Source organism: Nicotiana attenuata, unplaced genomic scaffold (assembly GCF_001879085.1).
Source record: "Nicotiana attenuata strain UT unplaced genomic scaffold, NIATTr2, whole genome shotgun sequence".
Taxonomy (NCBI): domain Eukaryota; kingdom Viridiplantae; phylum Streptophyta; class Magnoliopsida; order Solanales; family Solanaceae; genus Nicotiana; species Nicotiana attenuata.
Genome location: NW_017671541.1, coordinates 243,604 through 264,465, shown reverse-complemented (window position 1 = coordinate 264,465; position 20,862 = coordinate 243,604). Strand labels below are relative to the sequence as shown.

The 20,862-nt window shown below is 41.1% G+C and overlaps 2 non-coding genes across 2 annotated transcripts; one reads left to right on the top strand and one right to left on the bottom strand.

Annotated features, from left to right (window-relative positions):
- Positions 1–16,385: 16,385 nt before the first annotated feature.
- On the top strand, positions 16,386–16,459 carry TRNAN-GUU. The gene has a single exon. It is a non-coding gene; the product is annotated as a tRNA-Asn (tRNA).
- Positions 16,460–16,510: 51 nt separating this feature from the next.
- Positions 16,511–16,592, bottom strand: TRNAS-AGA. The gene has a single exon. It is a non-coding gene; the product is annotated as a tRNA-Ser (tRNA).
- Positions 16,593–20,862: the final 4,270 nt, after the last annotated feature.

The following is a 20,862-nucleotide window of genomic DNA, read 5'->3' as shown; positions in this document are numbered from 1 at the left end:
AGAGTTTGTATGGACTACCGGAAACTCAACAAGGTGACCCGCAAGGATCATTTTCCCTTGCCATTCCTCGATCAAATGCTTGATCGCCTAGCGGGGCGAGCTTTCTATTATTTTTTGGATGGGTACTCGGGCTACAATCAAATCTTAATTGCCCCAGAGGACCAAGAGAAGACCACTTTTACATGCCCCTATGGTACATTTGCTTTCTCCCGGATGCCATTCGGGTTGTGCAATGCTCCGGCGACCTTCCAACATTGCATGATGGCTATTTTCACCGACATGGTTGAAGACATATTGGAGGTCTTTATGGATGACTTTAGTGTGGTTGGTGACTCCTTTGAAGAGTGCTTGGTAAATTTGGATAGAGTCTTGGCCCGATGTGAAGAAACTAACCTCGTTCTCAGTTGGGAAAAATGTCATTTTATGGTTGAAGAAGATATAGTGTTGGGTCACAAGATTTCTAAGCATGGGATTGAGGTAGACAAGGCTAAGATCGAGGTGATTTCAAGGCTCCCTCCCCCCACTTCTGTCAAAGGGGTGAGGAGTTTTCTTGGGCATGCCGGGTTCTACCGGCGGTTTATCAAAGACTTCTCGAAGGTTGTGAATCCCTTTTGCAAGTTGCTAGAGAAAGATGNCTTGAGAAAGAGAGTCTAAGTCTCCAAAATTGACCCAACAAGGAATTGGGATGGACTCATGAGAAATGATAGTCCCAATTAACGGGTTAAATCTCGAGAGAGTAATCACCCTACTTGAACCCTAGTTGCTTGTCCTAATTTGCCTACCCATTTGGTCTCGAGAGAGTCAATTGGGCAAAATCACTCTCTACCGAGAGGTGTGAGAGTGGGTAACATTGTGCAACGGTTTTAGCATAAGCCCCAATTATGTCAATCGAACCTTAGTAACATCTACCCGTCAATTAGCCACCTAGGTGATGTCACGACCCTAGTGCCTTTCTTCCCATTAGAGACAACTTTAGCAATTATCTCGTAGCATAATCTAGTTTCAATTAGTAGTTTGATAATAGTAGTTTATAATTAAAAAACCCAAAAATGTTAGAAGTGACATTTAGAACAATTACACGGCTCTAGTCTAGATAGATACCCAGCTCCAATTTCTAGCTCTCTGAGGAATTCGATCCTGACCCTCATATCGGGTAAAATCTATTGCGACCCTCTCTTCCTACTTTATAGTAATCTGGAGTTGGTAGCGATCACTTTTTGGCGCCGTTGCCGGGGAGCTAACGGTTTTGGCTATCTATTTAGTTAGTTTAGTGTGTTGTTCTTCTTTTCTTCTTATCTACTAATTTGTGTGCGTGATTACTATAGGTACCAAATGGCTTTGAACGCGAATAACCCTCTTGGTAACGTGCTTGTGGGGGAGGAGGTAGATGAAATTGGAGAGATGAGGTGCCTCTTGTACCTCCCGGACGTGGACGAGGCCGCCAGGCTAATGCTAATGACAACGTTCTAGACCCTCCTTCGCCACCTCCAAGAGCGGTTCCAGGGGTGCTACCGAATCAAGGATATGCGAGTGCCATCGTTCCTCCCCGAATCCGGGCGGGAAACTTTCAAATCACAAATGTCATGTTGACCTTGCTCGAGCAACGAGGATATTTTACGAGCGCCTCCGATCAAAATGCCTACAAGCACTTGAAAGGGTTCGTAGATACATGCTGGGGCAGCAAGCAAACAAACGTGTCCGAGGATGCGTTGAGATTAAGGCTTTTCCCGTTTTCTCTTCGGGGTAAAGCGTTGGATTGGTTAGAAAGGCTCCCAAATCATTCCATCACTACGTGGGATGAATTGGCGGACAAGTTTATTTCCAAGTTCTCTTCGCCGAGTCACATGGCGACGCTTCGTGATGAAATGTTGGCCTTCAAGCAAGAGCCAACGGAACCCTTGCATGAAATATGGGAGAGATTTAGAACAATGGTGAAAGAATGCCCAAACAACGATATGACCGAGGTAATGATTCAACAAACCTTTTATCGGGGCATCAACACCACTAATCAATGCATTGTGAACCAATTGGCCGGAGGCAAATTTATGAGGCTTCCTTACAATGAAGCTTGTGATATTCTTGACGAGATGGCCGACACTTCTTCGGCTTGGCAAAGTAGGGCCAATGTTCCTCAAGGCGACCCTACGGTGATCCATTTGCACAAGGAGTTGCATGACCATGGTCAAGCTATTGCTGAGCTTACTACTACTATGAATCAATTGGCTAAGGCGCAATTACAACAAGTCCAAAATCCTCGCCAAGTCAATGCCATGGAAGGAGTGAATATGCTTAAGAGAAGGCAAAGAGGGCAACAACCTCAAGGAAATTGTGATCCATATGATGATGGTGGTGGTTTTTCAAATGAGTGTTATGATGAGCTAAGCGAAGAAGTTCAATATATCAATAACTATCAAGGCAATCAAGGCAACTCTTCAAATCAACAAAGGCGACCCCAAGAAAACTGGGGCAATCAACAAGGTGGTGGTAATTGGAACAACAACAACCAAGGTGGAAATTTTGGGAACAACAATCAAGGCAACCAAGGGCAATGGAATGGAAATAACAACAATTGGAACAACAATGTCAAGGCAATTGGAACAATAATGGAAACCAAGGCAATAGGGGCAAGGCTTTCAAAGGCCCCCCATGTACCAACAACCGAACAATCCTCCCCCTTTCCCTTCTCAAGGATCTAGTTCTTCAGGTAATTATATGGGAAGAATAGAAATGATGTTCGAACAAATGATGAAGAAGAACCAAGATTCCGATGCTCAATTGGCTTCCCACAATACCTCCAATCGGAATATAGAGGTGCAATTAGGCCAAATTTCTCAATCGTTGAATACTCGCCCAAAGGGTGCTCTACCAAGTGATACGGTAGTGAACCCTAAGGGTGGGAACAATCATGTGATTGCGGTTACAAAAAGAAGTGGGAGAGGCGGTGATGTGCATGCCTCGAAAGATAAGCAAGTCGTGGATGATGATGTTGAGTTGTAAGAAGATGGTATTCCTTTGGTAGTTGAAGATGTGGTAGAGAATGATGTGAACAATGATGTGAGGATTGATATTGATGAGGCCGAGGTGGAAACTCAAGAGGCCGTGAACCCGTCTAGGGAGCACATAATTGACATGCCGGAGCCGGTGGTGCCAAAGCCAAGTCACCCTTTCCTAGACCACCTCCACCTTATCCTCAAAGGCTAGCCAAGCAGAAAAGTGACAACCAATTCCGAAAGTTCATTGATATGATGAAGAGCTTATCCATCAACGTGCCTTTGGTGGAGGCTTTAGAGCAAATGCCTGGGTATGCGAAATTCATGAAGGAATTGGTTACAAAGAAGCGTTCCATGGATTGTGAAACAATAAAGATGACTCACCAAGTCAGTGCGATAGTACATTCAATGGCCCCGAAATTAGAGGATCCTGGTGCTTTCACTATCCCTTGCACCATTGGTAGTGCAGACTTTGCCAAAGCTTTAGTTGATCTTGGGGCAAGCATCAATTTAATGCCCTTCTCAGTTTTCAAGACCCTGGGTATTGGGCCACCAAGGCCAACTTCCATGAGATTACAGATGGCAGATAAATCAATGAAGCGTCCTTTGGGTATAGTTGATGATGTGCTTGTCCGGGTGGACAAATTTATCCTATCGGCGGACTTTGTGATTCTGGACTATGAGGTGGACTATGAGATCCCAATTATTCTAGGAGACCTTTCCTTGCAACGGGGAAGGCATTGGTTGATGTTGAAGCGGGTGAACTAACTTTTAGACTGGGTGATGAAAAGGTTGTCTTTAATGTTTGCAAGTCTATGAAGCAACCCAATCGCACCGAGATGTGCTCATTTGTGGACATTGTCACAGTTGTGATAATGGATGATACAAGTTCTATGATTAATGTTGAAGACCCCCTTGAGGCCGTGCCTCTAAATCGGGATGTCAACGATGATGCAAGTAGAGTAAAGTGCATAGATGCTTTACATGTTATGGAATCTTGTGAGCCCAATAAATTATCTTAGGATCTTGAAAACCTGGAAAATTCTGCAACCTGGGAAACTCCACCAACAAAGCCAACAATTGAGGAGCCACCGGTGTTGGTAATACAACCACTTCTTCACACCTCAGCCCTACAATCTTTAAGCCCGAAATTCTCTTGGAGGATGATGCAATGCCTTCCTTGGAACATCAAAGAAGTTTAAATGAAGCAGTGCATACAATGGTGACATATCCTCATAATGTGTTGATTCCGAAAAGAACAGTCACAGGTTGGCAAGGTTGCATAGACTATGGGAAATTGAACAGAGTGCCCCGCAAGGATCTTTATCCCTTGCCATTCATTGATCGGATGCTAACCCAACTTACTGGGCGTGCCTGTTATTGCTTCTTGGAGAGCTTGATGAGAGCCACGTGGTGGAGCTTCTTGAATTAAAGTGATGTGATGGTAACCCGCGTCGTGCCGCGACGTTAAATCAAGCGCTTCTTGGGAGGCAACCCATGTCTTTTTCTTTCTCTTTGATTTTCTTTGTAGTTTAGGATTTTTGAGCTAATTGGTTGTGAGATGTTGCAGGGATTGTGTTGATACAGTGCAAAACAAGTTGGAAAAATTGCAGTCTCTGAAGTTTGTCAGTGCGGTCATGGTACACGTTGTGCGGTCCGCACTGGCATGAGCAAAAAGAGGTGTTCTCTGAGGTTTTCCACCGCGGACGCATTCCATTTAGTGCAGTCCGCGGTGGCCCTCCGCGGCCGCGGTATGCTTTTGTGCAGTCCGCGGAGGCTGCCTTCTGAAACTGCATGTGAACAAATGCAGCGCGGTCCGCGGTCGCCTTTGTGCAGCCGCGCTGGTAGGTGCGTATGGGTCCCACGGTTTGTCTATAAATAGACCCCAAGGGTCACCTTTTACCCTTTTCGACCTCTAAACTCTCAGAGCCTAAAATTACTGTTCATTCTTTACTGAGTCCGTAGTTCTTGCTTAAGATTGTTTAATTGCACTTCATCTTTACATCTGGTAATGTTTCACTCATCTCTTGTTCATTTAGTTGATTAATTTTAGTTTTATTTTGTTACATTTAGCCCATAACTTTTGTTTCTTCCCGTTTTTCTTTATTTTGTTAGTTTAGATTAGTTTCCATGTTAGTTCTGGGCTGCTTAATGTGCATATTGAGTGGGAAATTGAGTAGGGACAAAGTAGGTATAAAAATTTGAACAAAAATGGCAAAAATGAAACCCTAACTTAGTGCCCGTGAACCCTAGTCTCCGCGGCCCGCGGTCCGCGTTGCCTTTCTGTGCGGACCGCGGTGTTCATATGACTGCAAGCTGATTTGTTCCAGCGGCCGCATTGCACTTTTGCGCGGTCCGCGCTGGCCCACCACGGCCGCGACCCCATTTTGTGCGGACCGCGGTGGGGAGATTCAGAGAGATAATATTCTAGACCTTTGCCCAGTGCGGTCCACGGTGCCTCCAACGCGGCCGCACTCTCTTTTGTGTGGGCCGCAGTGCTGTGTTCTGCAGCTGTGTTCTGCAACTGTGTTCTGCAACTGTGTCTGCAATACTGCATCTGTTGTCTGCAATCTAATTCATACACTGTTTCACTGCATGTGCTTAAACTAACAATGTTAGATGTGTGTGTCTGCAGATAATGGTTAAACAAAGAGGCGGCAAGGGATCACAACAACCCGGGAGAGGTGGTTCCTCCCGAGGGGGTAAAGGCAAGAGAGTAGTAAAACTCACTCCCCAGGCTCGAGAGAACATAAAAAAGACCCGAAAACTGATAGGAGCTGCTGATAAGGCTGCTTCTCATTCCTCGGGGAGTGGGTATGTGCCATCCAAGGACATCTCCTCAGACTCAGCCCCGACTCACATAACCAACCCCTTCCAACTAACTGATACCCCTCCAGCATCACCTACTATCAAGAGGCCGATAAATGTAGTTTCTGATTCATCTGACGAGTCTGAAGCCGGTAGTGGGAACGACTCCACCTCCCCCACAGCTTCATTATCTGGGGAGAGTGCAGGCGGAGATGAGGGTGGTGAGCCTCAGGTTGGGGGAATTGCCCGAACTAGGAAAGCTGAAGAGTGGGAAGATAGATTTGTGAGCCAAGTGGCTTACCATAAATTTAGGGAGTGGTGGCCCCTGAGGCATTTAATACCGGAGAGAAGTTTTATCATCAAAGACTTGCTACCCCACAACCCTAATGTGCTAAGACAATTCCAAACTAGATCGGGCTGGGAGATATTTCTGGAGAAGTGTCTTGATGCTAATGAGCATATGGTCAGGGAATTCTATTGTAATATGGCTCACATTGTCAAGAGGTCCAAAGTGACCAAGGTCCGAAACAAAAAGGTGTTGTTCGACGGATAATCCCTAAATGACTATTTGGGCTTCATAGATGAAGATGAGTCTCTCTATTTGGCCAAGTTGGAAATGGGTGAGGCAGTCCGTCCATGGTTGGCTTCATACCTGGCAATCCCAGGTACCGCTCCTACGTGGTTGACTGCTGGGGTTAAAATACTGAGGGGGACCCTAAATTTTGAGGCTAAGGGTTGGGAGACCTTCGTTTGCAGCAGGTTAGACCGACTTCACATGACCATACTCTCCCTCTCACCCGGGCGGTATTAGTTACATCGATCATGGCAGGCTACCACATCAATGTGGGGAATGTGATGTCCCGCATCATCTCTCTCGTGGGTGCGGAAGCTAACCGGAACTACCCTTTCCCCAACACTCTCTCGATGTATTTCCGGGACTTGAAGGTGGAAAAGAAGCGGTATGATGTTAAGGCAAAGCCGGTAACTCCGTTTTCATGGTACAGTTTGAGGGGGCCAGACAACCCCAAGGACAAGACCTACAAGCCTCCTGCCCCTACTTCTGCTTCTTCTCCAACTGGCCAGTCTGAAGAGCCAGTTGTGACAGAGGCCCCTGCTGAGCCTACCCATGACTTGCCTCCAGGACCTTCTACTTCAGCTGACTTGCCTCCAGGGCCCTCTACTTCAGTTGGCCCGGGGATCCCATCTTCAAGGAAACATCCCATCACTGCCCATCAGCTGAGCCAGGCACTTCATAACATGAACAACTGGATGTCAGCTGCGGCATCCAAGTTGTCTACTCTATCTTCCACTATTGAGGCTCAGTCTGCACCACAGATAGCTCAGATCCCTCAGTCTATTGAGGACACACTGAAGAAGCTCCTGGAGAACCAGGAGAAGATGATAAAGACACAGGATGCCTTGTCTAAGGCAGTGGAGTCACAGGGCAAGGCTTTGAAGCAGCTTGCCCGGGAGCACAAGAAGATGAGGAAATCACGGGCTTCCAAGGAGTTTGTGAAGGAGCTCAGAGCAGATGTGGACAAGCTATTGGCGGACCAGATGCCTCTAGACTTGCTATTCGGGGATCCAGCCCCAGCAGCAGCACCAGCAGCAGAGCCACAACAGGAGCAGACTCAGAGGTTTTCCAGGAAAAAGAGGAAGATCCCTAGTGCAGACGATGCTATCATCCAGTTGGCAGAACCACAGGAGGTCTCTTCCAGTTTGCCACATGATGCACCTGACATACAGCCAGTCCAGGAACAGGCCCCAGGCCCCGCAGCTGAGCAGCAGGAGACCGAGAACCAGTCTGAGGTTCTCGCACATTCAGAGGACCCGGGGACCACTGATTATCCCATGCAGACGGACCAGGCCTAGGGAGCTCCTATATCCTTTATTTGTGATTTTTGATGCTTATTTGATAGCTGGCATTGGGGACAATGCCAGCTTCTATTCGTGGGGGTGCGCTCTACTTTTTATCTGGATGACTGTATATATTAGTTGACTTAGTTTATGTTTCTGTTGATTTTCTATTTTGGGCTGTATATAACTTTACATTCAGTACTTTTATCATACTTTTTTTTTATCTTCTATTTCGTCTGTATATAAAGTTATATTTTTGGTATACACTCATCCCCCGTTGTATATTCTAATCCCCTATTGTAAATATTCATTCTATTTTCTATTTTCGTACAAATTTTTCATTTTCATTTTTAGCTTAGTAGATAGGCTCGCAGCCTTTTTGTCTTGTTTTTGGCGCTTTCAATAAGCCCTTGGTTTTCTTAATGCCACGGTTCTTTCCAAGGGTGGAGTATTGTGTGAACCGGGTGGCTTTTCCCGATGATGGATGGCGTGACAACCTTCTTAAGGGTTTGAGTCTGTTTTTGATTTTTCTTTTGTTTTTAGTAGTTTTTAGTTAAGGGTACTTCAAGCATAGCTTCACTTGGGCCTAATATTTGCCTTTGATCCTTTTGGCATCTTAACTTCAATTTAACGATAGATTCTTGTACTTTAATTTAGTATTTAATTAATATATTTTATTCTTCATCTATTTCTTCATTTTCTCTTTCAAGCATGAGTAGCTAAACCCATTAGCTAGGGTTGTGGCTCAACCCTAGTGTGGGTAATTGATGGGTGTTTCCATCTAGGGTTAGATTGATTATGGGTGTTTGTTATTTGGATTGATTTTATATTTTTATTTAAGAATTAGTGGTTGCAAACACTGATTCAAGCTTTGTGGGTTTGACTCTTCTTGAGAAAGAGAGTTTATGACTCCAAAATTGACCCAACAAGGAACTGGGATGGACTCATGAGAAATGATAGTCCCAATTAACAGGTTAAATCTCGAGAGAGTAATCACCCTACTTGAACCCTAGTTGCTTGATCTAATTGGCCTACCCAATTGGTCTCGAGAGAGTCAATTGAGCAAATCCACTCTCTCTACCGAGAGGTGTGAGAGTGGGTACAATTGTGCAACGGTTATATCATAAGCCCCAAATATGTCAATCCAACCTTAGTAACATCTACCCGTCAATTAGCCACCTAGGCAGTGTCACGACCCTAGTGCCTTTCTTCCCATTAGATACAACTTAGCAATATTCTAGTAGCATAAGTTAGCGTTAATCATTAGTTTTATCATAGTAGGTATAAAATCAAAAACCAAGAATGTTTGAAGTGACATTAGGAGTACAAACACATCTCTAGACTAGACAGAAAATCCAACACCACTACTAGCTCCCTGAGGAAATCGATCCCGACCTCTATTCGGGTAAAAGCTATTGCGACCCGCTCTCGCTACTTTTTAGTGGTGCAGAGTAGGCAGCGATCAGAGAGTTTAATTCTTTAGTGGTTTTGGGGAGTTTTCTAGACAGATGGTAAAAAAATATCCTTAAAGTTGTTAACATTAAAAGAAGCTAATTACTACAATATATTTAATCATGAATTAATGCAAATAAAAAAATAATTTATATTTTAATTTTATTTTAATTTAATTGATTACGTTTGATAATTTTTATAAATATAATGCTTGAATGCTCATTTTTCACCACTTTCAATCAAGTAAACTTCCATAAAAGTCTTAACCTATTTGAAATACCAAATTATTTTGTTGAATTCCTCTTTCTCTTTTTATCCATTTACTGTTGACAAATTAATGTTATTATAGAGAAATCACTAGTTTATCGAGTTGCACGCGATGGTACTCCTAACAAATTTTGGAGAGGATTCACAAAGAGTAAAGAGATCGAGAACATATTAGAACAAACCATCAAGCTTTATAACAATTGCACTTCTAGAAACATACTGCTAGTATATCTGTGCACTAGTAGAAGCACATCTTTTCCAATATGTACTAATTTCATTCAACATCTTCCTCTTAGTGTAGGGATAAGCCTAGGATTTAGAAAAATCAAAGTATGCATTTAAAATTGGCATTGAGTGAATACAACTGGGCATGATGCTTGAGGAAAAATGCAGAAAATGAAGATAAAGCAGAGAGGAAGAGGAAAGAAGAGTAACGATGTCTTCAAAGTGAAGGAAATAGGAGAAATAATGTTTTAGCGTTTCTTTGACTGATTGGTATTATGTAAACTTATAATGGACAAGAAAGTAAGTTTATTGGTCAAACTAAAATGGCTTTTAAGCCAAAATCGGAAAACTTGAGGTCACCAACTTGTTGCTTTTGGCTTTTTTTAAGCACATTTAGCTTCTTTTTTTTGCCAAACACTCCATAAAATAAAAAAGTGTTTGAAAGCTAGTTTGACCAGCTTTTAAGCCCATCCAAACACCCTCCTAGCTAAATTTAGGCCAAATACATAGACAGGCACCGGAACTTGGCACCGATTTTCATATGGACACAAAGTTTGGGTCTTTCCTATGAGGCACTCAAATATCTTCCAATGTATGCCAATTAACCACAAAGTGTTGACTTGTAATATAACGTGACTTTAATAAAAAATAAGTGCATGAAAATTGATTTTTTTTGCCGACACGGAGTATTCCACCAGCAAAAAAGTAGATTCTTTACCCCTTCTCCAGACCCAAAAATTTACCATATTTTTCCCCTAAAAAACCATAGGTCGTCTCTAACATAGTAGATCGAAGATCCAAGCTGAAATTGCTCAATATCTTTCTATTGTTTCATACCAAAAACTGAAGGCTCGAACAAGTAAATGATTTTATTCTGTTTCTTTCTTCCTTTTCTATTTATTGTTTTGTTAAGCTCAACAAAAGGTGGAAACTCAATAGTGACAACTATGAAACCTGGATCTTGAAAGTCTAGTATGTGCTAGATGAGCAAGAGGCTCTGGAGGCCATTAACAATGTCATGAATGAGCCTGAGGAAGGAAATACTGCTCAGCATAAGCGTAAGCGTGAAGCCTATGACAGTTGGAAGAATAAAAAACTCCATTGCTCGCATTACGTTGTTGAGCACCTTATGACACCCTAAGGGAGTTTAAGGATCACCAAAGAGCTATGGATCTTTAAAATGCTTTGAAGAAAAGGTTTGGTACATGTTCCATTGCAAGACTGCGATCCTCAACGATCAAATTTGTTTCATATAATAAACGGCCAGAACATTCAATGAAAATACATCTGAGGCAAATGACAAATATGATCGAGGAGTTGAAAGATGTTGGTCATGTGTTGATTGATGAAAATCCAAGCTATCATACGATCTTTACCTAGTTCTTAGATCATATGAAAATGCATTTGACCTATAATGAGCGAATCACAACTCTCGAAGATGTCCGGAGGCATCTTGAGTTAGATGAGGAATGACTTGAGGCCGCAAAGCCAATAGCTGAGTTGCACATGTCTACAACCTCCAAAACCAAGAGTGATTCAAATAAAAGGAACTGGGGCAAGAAGAGAGGGCCACCACAAGCTCAACATGCAAAAAGGGCAAAGGTTAAAAAAGGCAAGAACAAACGTCCCAAACGTGTCAAAGTTGCTAAAAATGATTATGTTATAATTGCGACAAAAAGGGCCATTGTGTCAGAGATTGCTCTAAGCCTCCAAGAAAGGTATTCTACGATACTCGAATTAGTGAAATTTGTGTTTTTAATTCTATTTTTCTAACTGAATTTAATCCTTTGTGTATTGTAGATTTATGAGCAATGGGCCATATAGCCTGAGAATGCAATGCTTTATTGAATTTCGGCGAGTTTCATGTGGAGAAAAGTGGATATATATAGGCAATAACAGTAAAGTTGTTGTTGAAGAGATCGGTACATGCAAGTTAGTCCTGCGTGGTGGTCGAGACCTAATACTGCATGATGCTCTCTTTGCACCAATAATTCGGCGGAATGTTATTTCTGTTTCAGTTTTGCTTAAGCTAGGATTTAACTTGCTTTGTCATGGCAATTCTGCCAAGTTGAATTTTGGTCCAACTTTATTTGGTTTTGGTCTTATGACCAGAGTTTAATTATTATGGATTTGGATTATGAATCATTTAATAATAATGCTAGTTTTTCTATGTTTGTTTCTTCACATAAATATGATAGTGATGTAAATATATGGCATGCTAGACTCAGTCATGTTGGCCAACAAAGAATGCAAAGGTTAGCAAAATAAGGTTTGCTTTCCAACATTGAACAAGTAGAATTGTCCACTTGTGAAAATTATCTAGCTGGAAAATCTGCAAGAAAACCTTTTGGTCTGGTGACTAGAGCCGAATATCCTTTGCACTTAGTCCATTCGAACATCTGTGGGCCTATGAATGTTAGGGAAAGGCATGGAGCAAGTTATTTCATCATATTTATTGATGACTATACCCGTTTCAGTTATGTCTATTTAATTTTCCACAAATTAGAAGCAATAATTTGCTTCAAACGCTATATGAGCTTAGTGGAAAATCAATTAGACAAGAAGATAAAAGCTTTTCGAACTGACCGTGGTCGTGAATACTTATCAAACCAGTTTAATAATTTATGTGATGTAAAGGGAATAGTTCATTGGTTGTCTATCCCAAATACTCCACAATGATATGGTGTTACTGAGAGAAGAAACAAAACGCTCCTAGAAATGGTTAGGTCAATTATGGCACAAGCTAACCTCCCAATTAGTTAATAGGGGTGATATGTTGTTTACTGCCACCTTTGTACTTAATTGAGTGCCTACAAAGTCAGTTACTACTACTCCATATGAGTTATAGACTAAAAGACAACCCGACCTGAGTGTATTAAGACCTTGGAGTTGTGCTGCCTATACACATGTTTCCTCTTACAAATATGGCAAATTAGGTCGGAGGGGAAAGAGAACTATCTTTATAAGATACTCCAAAATCTCAAAGGGTTATGTGTTTATAAGTCATCAAGACAGTGGGAGTGTAACTGAGTTTGAATCACGAGATGTCACATTCTTAGAGGATGAGTTCCCTAAAAAGGGAGAGGTAGGTCAAGACCTAACCTTATTTGAGATAATGGATCAAGAAATACAAGGATCACTTCTTTCGATTGGGAGAATTTTAGCAAATGATGAATTAGTTTCTCATCAAAGTAATTCTTCTACATTTAGTGGAAGTGACCAAATGGATCTTGTTCCAAGTGGAAGCAAGATGGTCACAGATCTTGTTCCAAGTGGGAGCAGGATGAATGTTCTTGATCCGGGTGGGAGCAACATTGATCCAAATGGGAACAATGAGGAATCATAAATAAGACTTGGTTCTCGTAAAAAGATTCCCTACTGACGATTTGATGTTGAAGGCAGTGGCTATTTATGATGCTCCTACAAGAAGAAAACAAGACTAAAAATGTAAAAAAGGCTCTCTCGTGCCCTTCTAAGGATAAATGGACAAAAGCACTGGAAGATGAACTGGAGTCTATGAGAGTCAACAAAGTTTGGGAACTAGTTGACCTCCCTGAAAGACACAAAGCAATTGGGAGCAAATGGGTTCTCAAAATTAAGCTCAAGGATGATGGCACAATTGAGAGATATAAGGCTCGACTAGTGGCGAAAGGGTATAAACAACAGAAAGAAATAGACTACGAAGAGACTTTCTCGCCTATCGTACGATCTACCTCTGTTCGCCTGGTTCTAGATATTGTTGCAAACTTGGATCTTGAATTACATCATATGGATGTAAAGACTGCATTTCTCAATGGAGAACTAGATGAAGAAATCTAGTGTTTCATTGAAAAGGGCCACGAACAAAAGGTTTGTAGACTTTCGAAGTCTATTTATGGCCTCAAGCAATCTTCAAGGTAGTGATATATACGCTTTTAGAATGTTCTTGTATCCAATGGTTTTGCCATGATGGAAGAAGATCATTGCGTTTATACCAAAAGATCAAGGAACAAGCTTGTGATTTTAACATTGTATGTAGATGACATACTTATAGCTGGAAATGATAAGGAGTTTATAACCGAGATAAAGTCATAATTATCATCCCAGTTTGAGATTAAGATATGGGTGAAGCTGCATAAATTCTTGGAGTTAAGATTTCAAGAGATCGTTCAAAGAAACTATTGTATCTCTCACAAGAGAATTACATTAGAAAAGTTTTTGAACGATTCAATATGCAAAACAATAGCCCATTTTATACTCCTGTCATTAAAGGCCATGCCTTGGAAGTCTTATATGTCCTAAGACTCCCGAAGGGACAAAAAGAATGAGTCGAGTTCCTTATAAGAGCGCAGTCGAAAGTCTAACGTATGCTATGGTATGCATTAGACCTGATATATGCCAAGCAGTTAGCTAGGTAAGTAGATATCAAACTAACCCAGGTTTAGAACATTGACAAGCAGTAAAGAGGATCATGAGATATCTGAAGGGAACTGCTGATTATGCCTGTTGTTATCAAGGCGGCAAGGATCTGCGATTAGTTGGATGCAGTGATGTTGATCATGGAGGAGATCCAGACAAAAGAAAGTCTACCCCAAGATATGTGTTCTTACTCAATGATGGCGCCATATCATGGAGTAGTAAGAAACAATTATGTGTTTCACTATCTACGATGGAAGCCGAATACGTGGCTCTCGTTTCAGCAGCACGGGAAGCTATTTGGTTGAAAAAGTTCTTGGAGCACTTGTTGGATATCGCTGAAAATACTGGACTAGTGTTAGTTTATTGTGACAGTGAGGCTGTAATTTCCTCCACCAAGGACCCTAAGTTTTATTGTAAAACCAAACATATAGATATCAAGTATAACTATGAGAGAGATATGGTTAGACGCAGGGTAGTGAATGTGAAGTATGTGTCTACAAAAGATATGTTAGCAGATCCGTTCACCAAGGCTTTGTCAAGAGATGCATTTGTGAGACACACTAGGTCTCAAGACTTGTGTAGACTTTGATATTCTTTTTTTTGTTATTCATTTTCTCTCACAAAACTGATGTTTTTTAATTATCAATAAAGTTGATTTAAATACATACATATTCATATTTATATTGTTGAATGTTATGGGCATTCTTTTTTCATTTTTAATAAGTATGTGGGGTAGACAAGAGGTTGGTCTTCTCACACAGGCAACCACCTCCTTATTTTAGTGATGTGAGGAGATGAGACATGATTTTAAGCAAAATTATCATAAGAATAATTTGAGAGCTATTCGCTTAAAATCAGAATGTCGCTTAAACAATGACATAAGGTCATTAGGAAATGTTCACTATTCTGCTTCGTGAGCCAGATGTGAGTTAAATAAGATTTTGTAGATCAGGTGTCTAAAATATTATCTGTACAATATTTTTTATGAGATAAAGACATACGCTCCTTGGGAAAAAGGAGAAAATATTGTAGCACGTGTCTCACATGTGTGCTAATGTCGACCAATTGGGTTAAGATAACTCTATTCTCAACTTATTGTTGTGTGAGACCCAAAGCTTTTATGGTGGCTCAAGATTTTGTACTCTCAAAGACTCCAATTAGATACTTGAGACTTAGTGTGATGTTAGCTATCTTAGTGTGTTTCCAAAAGATTATGAACATAGATTCAGTCTAGCGGAGCATATCTAGAAAAGCAGTCATACTAATGTTAAGGGGATCGTGAGAAGAGGAAGATCATTGATGGAATCTCATTTATTTGTATTGACTGGTGCACCAATTATAACTTATGAGTTATGATTGTGAATACAAGAAATAATGATATATGAGATTTTGAGACTATACCAAATGTGATTTATATGATCTAGGGCACTGCATACTTTATGATCTACTTGCAGGTTTGACTCGACGAGAGTCTATATACTCCTAACAGATGTATAGCACTTAGCTCTCACAGTATGATGGTTGCACAGTTTACTTCCCTATATGAATGATTGAGGAGATGAGAATATGTTTCTCTGATTAGATAAGCACTCCCATTATGTGTGAGTAGGAGATGTAGGAAATATGGGTCCACTGGGGTGCTTTAAAGCCCAATAGGGTTATTAATTAACCCTAATATTCCCTATATAAGTACACTTAGTGTGCACAGTAAAATACTAATCTAAGCAGTAATTTTACACGCTCTCTACTCCCATATTAAACCAGGGGTTTAGATTGTGATATAGGGGTTGCTCCAACACACCGTGACAATCACCGCCGACCAATAATTCCAGTCGCGGTTCGTCCGTCTCCGCTTCCGCTTCACGAAGAACAAGTAAATTCTTATTTTACGATTTACGTGCAAATCTAATGTGTTTAGTTAACGTGTTCCTTCAGAAATTTTAGCTCATTAATTTTAACTGAGTGCAAAGGTAAATTTTGTAAATTTTGAAGTATGGCTGAGTTTCAAAGAAGGTATAATTTTTAGCTCATTAATTTACCTTTGCACTTATTTTTCTTTTGATCAGTTCGCAAATAAATACTACTATTACCGGTTACCACGCAAATTTGAGATACCATTGAATTAGTAATTCAAGTGTTACGATGGTCTTGTCTTCAATCTGCTTCGACACCGGAGACTGTTAATTCATTTTGACATTCTAACTTAATCAAAGTATCTAGAAGCTTCTATAAGTATGAGAAGATGTCTAAAGAGGAAACATTATGTTTTTCATTCTTCTTAATGTTATAAATAGTAACCGTACCTCACGTCACCTCTTCTATTTTACTGTAAAAAATGCAATTATTTCTACATTATAGATAGTTCTATGTCACGTTGATAACCAAACAGCTGGAATAGCTCAGTTGGTTAGAGCGTGTGGCTGTTAACCACAAGGTCGGAGGTTCAACCCCTCCTTCTAGCGTTAACTATTTTGCACTAAATCTTTTTGACTGGGCAAAATAAAGAAGAAAACCGTGAGCGGCAGGATTCGAACCTGCGCGGGCAGAGCCCACATGATTTCTAGTCATGCCCGATAACCACTCCGGCACGCTCACTAAGATACATCTGAGCTTGCTGTTTTCCCTTCAAGTCTGTTGATGGCTTTAATGCCAAGCCCATGAATGTTTCATGAACACTAATGAAGGTTCAGCGCAGAGAGTTAGAGAAATCGGGTTATGTTCCCTGATATAAATATGGCTATCCAGAAAGGATATGAAATGCTAAGCCAACGCTTCTTTGGGCTGGATTCTTTCGTGGTCCATATGGGCTGGATCATCTGATTTCAAACTGTACCAAGTCCAACAAATTATGATGTAAATAGAAGGAAAAAATAAAGAAGAATTATTTGCTTGATCTCGAGACTGTTCCAAATCGAGGTCGATACACTGCCACAACACTGGTTTGATTTGTTTTATCGTCTAATTCATTTACTGAATTCATTATTTACCTATTGGCATTGGATTAGATCAAGTATCCTTAAAACCACAATAGAAGTTTAATTGTTAGTCAAATTTTAGGGTAAATAATATCACTCTTTAAAGTTTGTGCCTAGTGGTCTAAATAGTTTGTTTTGGAAAATAATTGAGTAATTTTTTTGCAGACAAATTTAATTCATTGAAATAGTAAAAATTGAACGGTAGACTCAAAAAAGGCGAAACTCCCGTATTGTATTTTTGAAAGGTAGTTTTGTCATGGTGATTAATACTTAAATATTTTCTTCACCAAAAAAAAAAAAAGGAGTTGCTGAGAAACAGCTTAACTGCAGCTCGACAGTGCTCTTACAACATGGTTTTTGCTGCATGCTTTCTCGCAAAATTATAATGGTTGGTTATGATGTTTTGTAGATTAGTTATATTAGAAACTAGAATGTATCTGTTACATATATGTGATGTGTACTATATATGAAGGAGGAAAATGTTGCTGCAGACTGAAATACACTACTGAACAGCAAAGGAACCTTATTGTATGATCACCCCTTTAAATATTCCATATCTAGCTACTCTTATCTTGCTTTTTCCCCTCTTTATCTTTTCATTTGTTAAAGGAGTAGATTTTATTCTGATCCTTATCTCTTTTTCGGTGGTCCAGATTTTAAGGCATTCGTCGATGACTAATTTTATAGCAAAGAAGCTTCCCCTCATCTATTCTTTTGCACCTAACAGAATGAAAAATAAGGATTACATGGTGAAAGGGAAAGAAAAGAAAATCCTCTTTGATAAGTGTCTTGTTAGAGGAAAGAGCCATTTGATCGATCTTAGTTTATAGCTATTCTAAGTGGCATATATTTGTAAGCATAGCAAAGTACTATTCATCATATATTAGACTAAGGTACAATACAATTGCCTAAGATGTGAATACATTTGTTGGTGCACGAAATGTCTTTCTTTTCTTTTCTTTTCAAATCAACAGTAGCTAGGTGGGGGCTAGCTTAGAAACCTATGGACATTAATTAAGCTAATTGCTAGCCCCTATGTAATGGAACAATTTCACAGGACGTTTACCGAAAATTTTAACAGAATATATTACGTGCAAAGGGTTCCTAAACTCAACACAACGTACTCATCTCTCGTAGCCCGCAGGAGGCACATCGTCCACCTTGTTTATTGTAACCTCTTGCCCTGGGAGCAATTGGAATTTATTTACTATTTTTTTTGTTTTTATATATGGAGAAAGTACTCTGATTTCTGCTGTTCATGAGTGTCCGTTACTCATCCAGCAAGTTGTCGAGTTAACTCTCTCTCTCTCTCTCTCTCATGTGAAATGAGAATAAAGTTGAGGACTACAAAGTCCATTGCATAAGAAAGCATTTTCAAATCTTCCCAAAATGTGGAAGTTTTCAATGATGTAATTCTGTAATTGCCAGACTGTTTGGCCAAAAAATATTAAGCATTTTTGTTAAACTAATTAAATAAGGAAATAGTGGGTAAATCCTAGTTAAACATAATAAATCCTAGGTCTAAAATCGGTTGATATGAACAACGTATAATCGCACTTAAACCAATTTAATGCAAAGGGGAATTTAATGGTCTTGTTATGAGTGTATGGGGGAAATAATGGTAAGCAATAAATATATTAAATGACAATAAATATAAATAGAGAAAATGATTCACCCAAATATTCAATGAGGTGGATGATTCTCCCTCTGACAATGATGTAAGACAAACAAACCTGGAATATAGAAAACTTTCTCGGATCTGATGTGAGAAAGTGTGGGATCAATAACAAATCAAATCTTTTTGTAAAGACAATGTTTGTAATTTACTTCAGAGTCAGCTTTTCATAAGAGAACTTATCATATAGAATATTACATACCCCCTATTTCTCTCTCTATTCCCCTTTATATGGGATATATCCCTTACTAAGTGAAAGTACAAGTGTAGAGAATATTCTGTGGAATATTCCCCTAAAATATCTTACCACTAAACTAGCCGTTTGGACTGATCTGAGTACTCGACCTCGACCCTAGCTACTCAGCTCGCCAATAGGTTCCTTCCATCTTGAGCACGACCTCGGTCTAATTGGCTCTTAGTAATCCTCTCTTAGGCAAGATTCCCTTGGTTAGATTTTGACCCATACAATTAGTCCCTCCGACCGTCGGGGTTGTTTTTTGGACGAACTCGACGGGCGGACTTCGCCCTTTGCAATTTGAGAAATCTGGGCATGCTGGCCGGGGAGTAACCTTTTTATGGCGAGGTGACGACGTTGCGCTTTAAGATCCACATCTGACCGTTACGTCAGTTTGAAATGTCATCACTTCATCATGCGTCATTATGGCACATGTTTCCAATACGTTACGTCGTTCCGTTTCGAAATTAATGTGGCGGCGTTTGGCTCTCGATTAGGGTGCTAGTATTCTTATAAATAGTGATGGGAATTCCTCATTTGAGCTGTTGTATTTCTTAAGCATTCGAAACTTCAAGCTTCCCCTTCTTCTTTTTAGAATTCTTGCATCTTTGTCTCTCCCTTCTCTTAGTGTTTTCTGCTATTGTTACCCCTTTCACATTTGCACTTTTTTCTTATATACGTAACAAAAAAATGACAGGTGCATCTTCAAACCTTGAGGGAGCTTCTGATCCCGTCCCATTGACTGTGGACATGCCTTCTCATGAAGAAGGAGTGGCCATTGTAGAAGATGAGAGTTTCCCCACCGTGAATGAGATAGTTCCACGTTCGGGGAGGACCAGGTCGGACTTCTCGAAGCGACCTGAAGACGATCCTGAGCCTGTCGTTTCTGAGATGGATGCGGAGGCACTTGTTGCATTTAGGGATAAATGGCAAACTCCAGACCATGTCGAACTTATCCCGGCTGGTAGCGACGTGGTGCAGATACATTTCCCAGGATACTGCGCTACGCGTACCCATTTGTCGTCGGCTATACGCTTCCTCTTCCTTCCTTGGCGGAGGACTTCTGCCACTATTATGGCGTTTGTCCAGCTCAGATCTCCTCGTACATCAATAAGCTTTTCCTTATGCTTATCAATTATTTAGAGTTGGCCAACCATGGGATTTCTCTCCGTCATCTGCTTCACCTCTTCGCCCCATGTTTTCGCAAGGGTACGATGATACACCTTCGCCGTCGTGGGACCAAGGGATTGGTGGTGAAGATGGACGATAAGACAAATCATCATTTTTGGGTCAATTTCTTCTACGTGAGGATGGGGCACGTGGTGTCGAACCCTAATGGGTTTCCCGAGGAGTGGAACTTTACTCGTAAGTCTTTCTCCCAACTGGTTGTTTGTTGTTTCTCTTTGGTGACCTAATCGTTCCCTCCTTCTCTTCTTTTTTTGTAGAGTGAGCCAAATATGGCCTCATACGGTGGGGACCGTCAGTGGTCGCAGTTCAATTAGAGGTTTGGGCGCAAGCCTTCGGTCGATGAGTCATTTTATTTAGATCTTAGTCGTTTTGACCTTCGTACCATCTTTTCTCTCATTTCGTTTTTTACTTAAGTCTTTCTTTGTTGGTAGGTCGGAGGGCCCCGAGGAGGGCGAGGGCTCCTACTCCCGCTTTCCGTCAGTCGGGTGCTTCGATTGGGCCTCTACTCGCCGTGGCTGCAGGCGAGTCCGTTCAGACTGATGTTCCTTCTTGGACCCCGGCCTCACGTTGACCTAGCCGCCAGGCTACTGCCCCACTAGCAGAGATTCCGACTTCTTCAGTGTTTCATTTGGTGGATGAGTCATCACAGGGCGAGGAGGAAGAGGCTCCGCTGAAAAGATGGAGGATAGAGGTTGACGGTGAAGCAATTGAGGATGAGGGGCCCGCGGGGGGTGATCCCGAGTTGACCACGGCCGAACCGGGGGGGGGGGCGATATGACTTTGGACGTAGAG